This window comes from Salmo salar, chromosome ssa20 (assembly GCF_905237065.1).
Source record: "Salmo salar chromosome ssa20, Ssal_v3.1, whole genome shotgun sequence".
In the NCBI taxonomy this organism is placed as follows: domain Eukaryota; kingdom Metazoa; phylum Chordata; class Actinopteri; order Salmoniformes; family Salmonidae; genus Salmo; species Salmo salar.
Window position 1 is genome coordinate 58,024,683 of NC_059461.1, and position 10,101 is coordinate 58,034,783.

At 43.2% G+C, this 10,101-nt stretch overlaps 1 pseudogene; it reads left to right on the top strand.

The window, feature by feature from the left end:
* The first annotated feature begins 784 nt into the window (after window positions 1-784).
* On the top strand, window positions 785-9,887 carry LOC106580928 (sorting nexin-19-like; annotated as a pseudogene).
* The last annotated feature ends 214 nt before the right edge of the window (window positions 9,888-10,101 follow it).

Here is a 10,101-nt window from a genome sequence, read left to right on the forward strand (position 1 = left end):
AATTTTGCATCTTAGCCTACGTAGTTACAAATTACGTCGATATTCCTTCTTTATTCGCTTCATAACGTTATTGAAAAAGGGGTTAATTGGATAAATTTGGCAACTCCTCTCTTGCTGCGCCCCAAAAAATGTGGCAGGTTTTGAGACGTCATTGTCTAGAAATGTTAGCTAGACCAGGCAAACCTGGCCAAGGGATACAGGAAGTAAACAAACTAATGCCGGAGCTGTCAAAAAAAAGACAAGACGTTGCCTGCTTCTTGCAAGTGATACAGTTGCTATGACCGCTTGTATAATTTCACTTCTCGTACTTTCAGAAACATACAGCTAGCTACATTGACTAACGTAAATTGAGCTAGGGTAATTTAGCCTAAAGTATTGGAATGCTTGGCTAGTAGCTAACGTTAGTTACTGTAGCAAGCTAACGAAAGGAAAGGCGACCCGACATCCCATCATATCAGTAATATAATAGACCATATGATCAGTTCATTGTAAAGTCAATGTGTCATTACAAAATCGTTAGATGAAGCTAGATGAAACATTTTCACTTTTACATAGTAACTAGCTAGCTTAGTACAGTAGGTAGCTAACGTTAGTATAACGTTAACTAGCTAGCTAGGTCCACACCACTGCTGTTAGCCTGAGCTACTCAGCTAACTTAGCACCAGTAGCTAGCTAGCCAGGCAATAATACAAATTTTTCCTGCAGGTTGCAGGGAAGAAATGAGTTTATCACAGAGAATAAATGAACTAGCTGTCTATTCACATATGTGCTGCCAGCTAAATAATATGAAATTAATCTAACGTTACTTATATATTTAAAAAAATTGACACTGAATATAAAGTCATATGAAGAGCCATGTCTCACACTCAGTCCGAGACTGTTGGCCCAATTCAGTGGACCACGCCGGAGCCAACTGGGCTTTGGAGCTCTTCTGACATGGCTGATTCTCTTCCATTTACTGTTAAACGTATGGCTGCTGTGTGCCTTCACCAGCCTCCTGGTGGTCATGAGGGGCTGGCTGGGATCTCAGGCTGTCCTGGACTCCCAACAGCGCTGTTCACCAGGAGAGGTTCATCACATTGGAAAGGGTCCCTCCTTCGCCTGAGAGTGAGCGGCAGCTAGACCACTATGTACAGACCACAGTGCACAAGATCATCGAAGACTTTGTGTCTTCCTGGTACTGCATAGTGTCCACAGAGTGGGACTTTGAGGTCGAGGTGCAAAGTGCCATGTACTCCATGGCAATGGCTCTGAAGAGTCGGTCAAGAAGAGTGGACCGTAAGGTCCTGACTCAGGGGGTTTTGGACCTGTGTGGCGGCCACCTTCAGAGTTACCTGAGAGCCAAATATGTTATGGCCGAGCTGAAAAAGCAACCAGATGGAGAGAACAGCCTCTGGAAAGCATACTCCCGGGTCTGCACACCTCACCTTGCTGTGAAGAGCTCGGCCATGGAGGTGAACTACACCAGGGCTATTGTTGACCTGCTGCTGCATGTTCTTGTCCCACCGCCTCACCTGGAAACCCGAACGGGAATGTTTGTGGTCGGGGAGCTCATCACGTGCAATGTTCTTCTCCCCTTCTTTACGAAACTATCGGATCCAGACTGGCTGAACCTGTTAATTGCTGCAAGGCCCCTCTGCAGACCTCCTCCCCCATGGTGCCCCTGCCCTCCCTCAGCTTCAAGCCCCTCAGCAGCCCCGAAAGCCCGATCATCATCCAGAACCTCCGCATCCCCGGGACCATCATGGCCAAGGAGCACCGTGGCACCGGCTCGCACCCGTACACTCTCTACACGGTCAAGGTGAGTTATTATTGCAAGGTGACTCTGTTTGTTGTTTGATGTATGGAGAACATTACATGTTTTTGGTTTGAAAAGGCTAGGTTACATATTACATTACATTTTTACATTTAAGTCATTTAGCAGACGCTCTTATCCAGAGCGACTTACAAATTGGTGCATTCACCTTATGATATCCAGTGGAACAACCACTTTACAATAGTGCATCTAAATCTTTTAAGGGGGGGGGTTAGAAGGATTACTTTATCCTATCCTAGGTATTCCTTAAAGAGGTGGGGTTTCAGGTGTCTCCGGAAGGTGGTGATTGACTCCGCTGTCCTGGCGTCGTGAGGGAGCTTGTTCCACCATTGGGGTGCCAGAGCAGCGAACAGTTTTGACTGGGCTGAGCGGGAACTGTGCTTCCTCAGAGGTAGGGGGGCCAGCAGGCCAGAGGTGGATGAACGCAGTGCCCTTGTTTGGGTGTAGGGCCTGATCAGAGCCTGAAGGTATGGAGGTGCCGTTCCCTTCACAGCTCCGTAGGCAATCACCATGGTCTTGTAGCGGATGCGAGCTTCAACTGGAAGCCATTGGAGAGAGCGGAGGAGCGGGGTGACGTGAGAGAACTTGGGAAGGTTGAACACCAGACGGGCTGCGGCGTTCTGGATGAGTTGTAGGGGTTTAATGGCACAGGCAGGGAGCCCAGCCAACAGCGAGTTGCAGTAATCCAGACGGGAGATGACAAGTGCCTGGATTAGGACCTGCGCCGCTTCCTGTGTGAGGCAGGGTCGTACTCTGCGAATGTTGTAGAGCATGAACCTACAGGATCGGGTCACCGCCTTGATGTTAGTGGAGAACGACAGGGTGTTGTCCAGGATCACGCCAAGGTTCTTAGCACTCTGGGAGGAGGACACAAGGGAGTTGTCAACCGTGATATATGTATCTTATGTATGTATCTTATATATGTATCTTACATATGTATCTTCATATAGGCTACTGAAACACAACTTGTTCTGATCATTGATGAGATGTGTTGGTCTTTAGGCCAGAACACTAAGTAGAGGAAAGAAAAAGTGGAAATTGAACTTTAGAGATTATTTTAGTCTATATGAATCTAGTTTAGTTTGTGTTAATACATATGTCTTTCAGTATGAAACAGCAATGGACTCTGATAACCCAGGGTCTATCCAGCCAGTTGCCAATCACATGGTCAACCGGCGATATAGTGAGGAGAAATCAGACTGGAGAAATCAGACTGGGTGTCTTTCTTACAGCTTCTAACTGATTTTACTAACATATTTCCAGACTTGTCATACGGAAACATGGATGGGACAAAGTTGATAATCACAGTGATTGTAGAGGGTGCAACAGGTCAGTACCTCAGGAGTAAATGTCAGTTGGCTTTTCATAGCCGAGCACTCAGAGGTTGAGACACCAGGTGTGGGAGAGAGAGTGAGTCGAAAACAGCAGGTCTAGGACAAGGTAGCACGTCCGGTGAAACCGGTCAGGGTTCCATATCTGCAGGCAGAACAGTTGAAACTGGTGCAGCAGCACGACCAGGTGGAACGGGGGCATCCAGGAGTCATCAGGCCAGGTAGTCCTGAGTAATGATCCTAGGGCTCAGGTCCTCCGGGAGAGGAGAGAAAGAGAGAGAAAATTAGAGGGAGCATACTTATAATTCACACAGGACACCAGATAAGACAGGAGAATTACACCAGATATAACAGACTGACCCTAGCCCCCGGCACATAGACTATTGCAGCATAGATACTGGAGGCTGAGACAGGGGTGGTTTGGGGGACACTGTGGCCCAGTCTGACGATACCCCCGGACAGGGCCAACCAGGCAGGATATAACCCCACCCACTTTGCCAAAGCACAGACCCCACACCACTAGAGGGATATCAACAGACCACAAAGTTACTACCCAGAGATAAGGCTGAGTATAACCCACGAAGATCTCTTCCAACGCACAGGAAGATCACGTCTGTGACTCAACCCACTCAAGTGACACACCTCTCCTAAGGACGGCATGGAAGTGCACTAGTAAACCAGCCCCCGTAATAGGGTCAGAGGCAGAGAATCCCAGTGGAGAGAGGGGAGCCGGCCAGGCAGAGACAGCATACCAGACTGTTATATGAAGGGAGGGCCAGACATTCAAATGACCATTTCCTATTTTACTGGCCACATTCTGTTTGGTGGCTGTGTGTAAGCCTATAATTTCGCAATCAAAGAATGAGGCTTGGAAAAGCTATTTCTGGAACTTGACAGTAAAGCTGACATTTTAGTGATGCCATTTCATCAAGAATATGCATTACGAAGTTGAGCCAGCACTTGCTCAAGGATTCTGGGGTTGAGTTGGTAGACTAAAGGCGTCCGCATACATAAGTTCCGTTTGCTCCCAGCAGAGCTCGGCTAGGCCAAGTGAACGTCTGCTCGCATACTCTGTTAAAATTCCTTTGCTTGAAAAACTAGAACGTAAACGGCCAATATTACTTTTTTATCCCCTTTGAGACGCCGTAACAACAACATAGCCAGTACACTTCCTCAAAATAGTCAAAATGAATCTAAAATAACTCAATCTGTAGTTAATTTGGATGTTTTTGGAGTGGAGGTCTTAGTCATGCAATTTGACATCTAGGTAAGATGTTTGAATGCAGTATTTCTCAAATGAAAAGATGTGCATGAAAAGTAGTCGTCTGTCTTTGAATGACAACACTTCATTGAAGAATCCCTACTGTTGACCAATCACCAACAAAGGGGCGTATACTTGGGCTCCCGAACTTCGACAAGCCTCAAGAAAACATTTTGTGTGCTCAAACAGTCCCAAAACTCCTGCCGATCACCAAACGAACCAAAACGTCGCAAAATGTTGTCATAATATATGCACAAACTGTTTCGACTGGGAAGCATGCGTTAAAGCTTTAGAGATGGAATTGATCGTTTGCAACATAAACTGACGAAGCAGATGCTGCTTTACCAAGGCGTTAATCCAAAAGTAATCAGATTACATTACTCATTTTGACTATTTCAATGGATTATTTTACTAATTACTTTAATTGTCATGTAATCTGAAATTACATTTCAAGTAAACCGTAATTACATTTTAAGTAATTAGTCCAAACCTGAATATATAGACCTTCTCTTTCCATGACATAGACTGACCAGGTGAATCCAGGTGAAAGCTGGGATCTCTTATTAATGTCACTCATTAAATCCACTTCAGTCAGTGTAGATGAAGGGGAGGAGACGGGTTTAAGAAGGATTTGTAAGCCTTGAGACAAATGAGACATGGATTGTGTATGTGATCCATCCAGAGGGTGCCTTTTGAATGAAGTATGGTAGTAGGTGCCAGGGCGCACCGGTTTGAGTGTGTTAAGAACTGCAATGCTGCTGGGCTTTGTGGGAAGCATTGGAGTCAACATGGGCCAGCATCCCTGTGGAGCAATTTCCACACCTTGTAGAGTCCATGCACCGACGATATGAGGCTGTTCTCAGGGCAAAATGGAAGGTGTTCCTCATGTTTTGTACACTCAGAATATATATATATAACTGAGCAAGAGGACAAGTACATTAGAGTGTCTAGTTTGAGAAACACAAGTCCTCAACTGGCAGCTTCATTAAATAGTACCTGCAAAAAACAGTCTCAACGTCAACAGTGAAGAGGCGACTTCGGGATGCTGGCCTTTTAGGCAGAGTAACTCTGTCCAGTGTCTGTGCTCTTTTGCCCATCTTAATCTTTTCTTTTTATTGGCCAGTCTGTGATATGGCTTTTGCTTCGCAACTCTGCCTAGAAGGCCAGCATCCCGGAGTCGCCTCTTCACTGTTTCTTTCAAAAACAAGGACATTTCTAAGTGACCTCAAACTTTTGAAACTAGTGTGAAACTATATATACAGTTGAAGTCGGAAATTTACATACACCTTAGCCAAATACATTTAAACTACGTTTTTCACAATTCCTGACATTTAATCCTAGTAATCATTCCCTGTCTTAGGTCAGTAAGGATCACCACTTTAATTTAAGAATGTGAAATGTCAGAATAATAGTAGAGAGAATGATTTATTTCAGATTTTATTTCTTTCATCACATTCCCAGTGGGTCAGAAGTTTACATACACTCAATTCGTTTTTGGTAGCATTGTCTTTAAATTGTTTAACTTGGGTCAAATGTTTCAGGTAGCATTCTACAAGCTTCCCACAATAAGTTGGGTGAATTTTGGCCCATTCCTCCTGACAGAGCTGGTGTAACTGAGTCAGGTTTGTAGGCCTCCTTGCTCACACATGCTTTTTTTAGTTCTGCCCAAACATTTTCTATAGGATTGAGGTCAGGGTTTTGTGATAGCCACTCCATTACCTTGACTTTGTTGTCCTTAAGCCATTTTGCCACAACTTTGGAAGTATGCCTGGGGTCAATGTCCATTTGGAAGACCCATTTGCAACCAAGCTTTAACTTCCTGACTGATGTCTTGAGATGTTGCTTCAATATAGCCACATCATTTTCCTTCCTCATGACGCCATCTATTTTGTGAAGTGCACCAGTCCCTCCTGCAGCAAAGCACCCCCACAACATGATGCTGCCACCCCCGTGCTTCACGGTTGGGATGGTGTTCTTCGGCTTGCAAGCCTCCCCCTTTTTCCTCCAAACAAAACGATGGTCATTATGGCCAAACAGTTATATTTTTGTTTCATCAGACCAGAGGACATTTCTACAAAAAGTACGATATTTGTCCCCATGTGCATTTGCAAACCGTAGTCTGTCTTTTTTATGGCGGTTTTGGAGCAGTGACTTCTTACTTGCTGAGCAGCCTTTCAGGTTATGTCGATATAGGACTTACTTTTTTACTGTGGATATAGATACTTTTGTACCTGTTTCCTCCAGCATCTTCACAGGGTCCTTTGCTGTTGTTCTGGGATTGAGTCGCACCAAAGTCCGTTCATCTCTAGGAGACAGAACGCATCTCCTTCCTGAGCGATATGACGGCTGCGTGGTCCCATGGTGTTTATAATTGCGTACTATTGTTTGTACAGATGAACGTGGTACCTTCAGGCATTTGGAAATTGCTCCCAAGGATGAACCAGACTTGTGGAGGTCTACAATTTATTTTCTGAGGTTTTGGCTGATTTCTTTTGATTTTCTCATGATGTCAAGCATAGAGGCACTGAGTTTGAAGGTAGGCCTTGAAATACATCCACAGGTACACCTCCAATTGACTCAAATTATTTCAATTAGCCTATCAGAAGCTTCTAAAGCCATGACATAGTTTTCTGGAATTCTCCAAGCTGTTTAAAGGCACAGTCAACTTAGTGTATGTACTTCTGACCCATTGGAATTGTGATACAGTGAATTATAAGTGAAATAATCTGTCAAATAATTGTTGGAAAATGTACTTGTGTCATGCACAAAGTAGATGTTCTAACTGAATTGCTAAGACTATAGTTTGTTAACAAGAAATTTGTGGAGTGCTTGAAAAACCTAAGTGTATGTAAACTTCCGACTTTACCTGTATACACACGCACAGTACCAGTCAAAAGTTTGGACACAGCATACTCATTTTTCGTTATTTTTTTTATTTGACTCTTTTCTACATTGTAGAATAATAGTGAAGACATCAAAACTATGAAATAACACATATGGAATCGTGTAGTAAGCAAAAAAGTGTTAAACTTTTATTTAATGATGAAATGCACATGACATTTATGTGAAGTGGGTTGTGAAATGCATTGTTATAGAAATAAAGTTCGATTCGATTCAAACGATTGTCTTACCTGCTTTAGTGTCTGTTTTCAGGTCCTAGCTAAGGTTCTCCAGTAAAATCACCCCAGTCCTTAATGTCTCTGACATGAGACCTAAAGTGCTATTCTGCTTTGATGAGGGGAGCACAGTAAGTACTGTGCTTTGCTGTGGTCTCTTGACTACAGTGATGTCTGTCGCATGAAATTCTGTTGTCAGTATTTTTACTCCTTAAACCCATGAATGTTTATGTCATGCTTCTCTTTTTGCAGGGGTTTAACGGCCTATTGGTAGCTGGCCTAGAGGCCTTCATCAAGGAGCAGGAACTTGCGGTGATGCAGAGGCTGAGAGGGAAGGCAGTCCAGGCCTCAGAGGAGATGTGGGAGGCTGTGGGTGCCCACAGAATAATCTACCAGGTGCATCCATTCAAGATTCTGGTAAGGACTGTGCAAGGAATGTGGATTTTTTTAGCAGTGGTGGATGGGTAAACTTACATGATGACACCTCTCACAATATTGTTCATTGGCCCATCAGTTCAAAATAGGAACTAAGTTCTTACATCAATCTTGGCTCGTGATAGTGGATGTTTGCGTCATGACTGCTTCCTGTTCTTCCCGGCAGTGTCTGTCTGTGTGTCATTTATTGTGAAATGCTGTTTTTTACTGTACTTTTTCATAAAAACAGGATTTGCTACTTTTCTTACTTAGTTTAAGTTCAGTTACTGGCCCTGTCTATGAATGTGCAGTGTTTTGGAATGTGAACAGCACAGAAGGTTAAGGTCCTCTAACTTGTAAGATCTTGTAAGATATTGTATGTCTCCAATCCAGTGAATGGCCTTAGCAAAAATGGGTGATCCCATTGACTTCATATGGAAACAATCTCCCAAGACTTGACATTGGAATGAGTATGACCCTTTTAATTGAATCCAAATTGCTGGGGCTTCCATGTTTAAAGTCTGCTCATTGTCTTGTCTGAAGGAGACGTGTTTCAGATGTGGGCCAGACTTTCATGGTGAGCCGTCTGGCTCCCTCTCGCTGACCAGACAGGTCTGAAACATCCTGTTCCAGATCTCTCCTGAACATTTCAATGGTGAAAGGTAAACAACCTGAATGCTGTGACCAGCATACTCCTGAAGTACTATAATGTCACCACTAGAGGGAAGTCTTGGCAAACATTTGTTGGGGGTATTTAAAATAGAAATTCCTTTATTGTCTATGCTGAGAAATCTGTCCAGGAGCAAGAGGTTACAGGTTGTGTCAATGTTTGACATTGTGCGGATCATAGGTTTTTCTTTTTTGACAGATTCCCTCTGACAAATGTTTGTCAATAATGTTGAAGACATACAGTAGATATCTAACACTTACATGAGGCTTTATTGTTTTGACCTTGTAAAGAATTTGCACCTGAGCGATGTTGTGTACTTGGCTGTAAGGAACGTCTGGTCAGTAGTTGATGTCAGAGCATGTGAGCGGAGTTGAGCGGTCGGAATTCCCACTCATCGCTCACTGTGAAAACCGCTCCTCGCTTCACAGGAAGAAAAACTGCCGCTCCAAATTCGCTCCATTCATTAAAATCACAATTGAAACAACACCCATCTATTTCTGTGACTACCTGGACATATCATTTGGTTGTGAAGTATTGAAACCAAACCATCAGATTTGAATGAACAACAATACAAGGTGACAGTAAAAAGCACTCATAATTTTAAATAGGCTACGTGTTGTATTAAACAGCAACACTAAGTAGGTCAGAAGCCAGACATGTAACCAAAGAAGGAACCAAAATGTATTATTACGACTGTATTATTATTATTAGCCTATTATTTCAAGGCTATAGCCTACAAAGAAATACATGGTGAAGCATTGGCGAGTGCAACACACTAGGCTGGCATGAACATTAAGCGCTCAGCATTTAAACAACATTTTAGTGTATTTATCTATAAATTGCGCATATAGGCTGTGAAATGAAAAATGCCTTATTAGGCCTTTGAATTCACTTTTAGAAACACTAGTTTGGCCAGAGTCTTTGGCTGATGCGATGGTGCCTGGTGAGCAGGCCAGCAGCGGAGAATACCCTCTCCGTGCTTACAGAGCCACTGGGGATGCTAAACACCCTTCGGGCCACTCTTGACAGGCTGGGCAGAGATGCAGAGTTGACATTTAAAAAAAAAAAAGTATACTCTAGGTAGGCCTAAAGGTTTTTAGGCAAAATAACCCCATCAAAACTGAAAGCTCCTTGGAAGAGGTAATATGTCAGCAGGCCTATTGGGCCAAAATCAATGATAGCCTATTGAATAGATAATTGAACGAAAAGGAACAAACTTGAAAAGAGATATGATTTTTTTGTTTAAATACACTACCGTTCAAAGGTTTGGGCTCACTTATTAAAGAAAAACACATTTTTTGTCCATTAAAATAACATCAAATTGATCAGAAATACAGTGTAGACATTGTTTATTTGTTATTTTTAATTTTTTCGTATTTTTTGTATTTATTTTTCACCCCTTTTTTCTCCCCAATTTCGTGGTATCTAATTGGTAGTAGTTACAGTCTTGTCTCATCGCTGCAACTCCTGTACGGACTCGGGAGAGGCGAAGA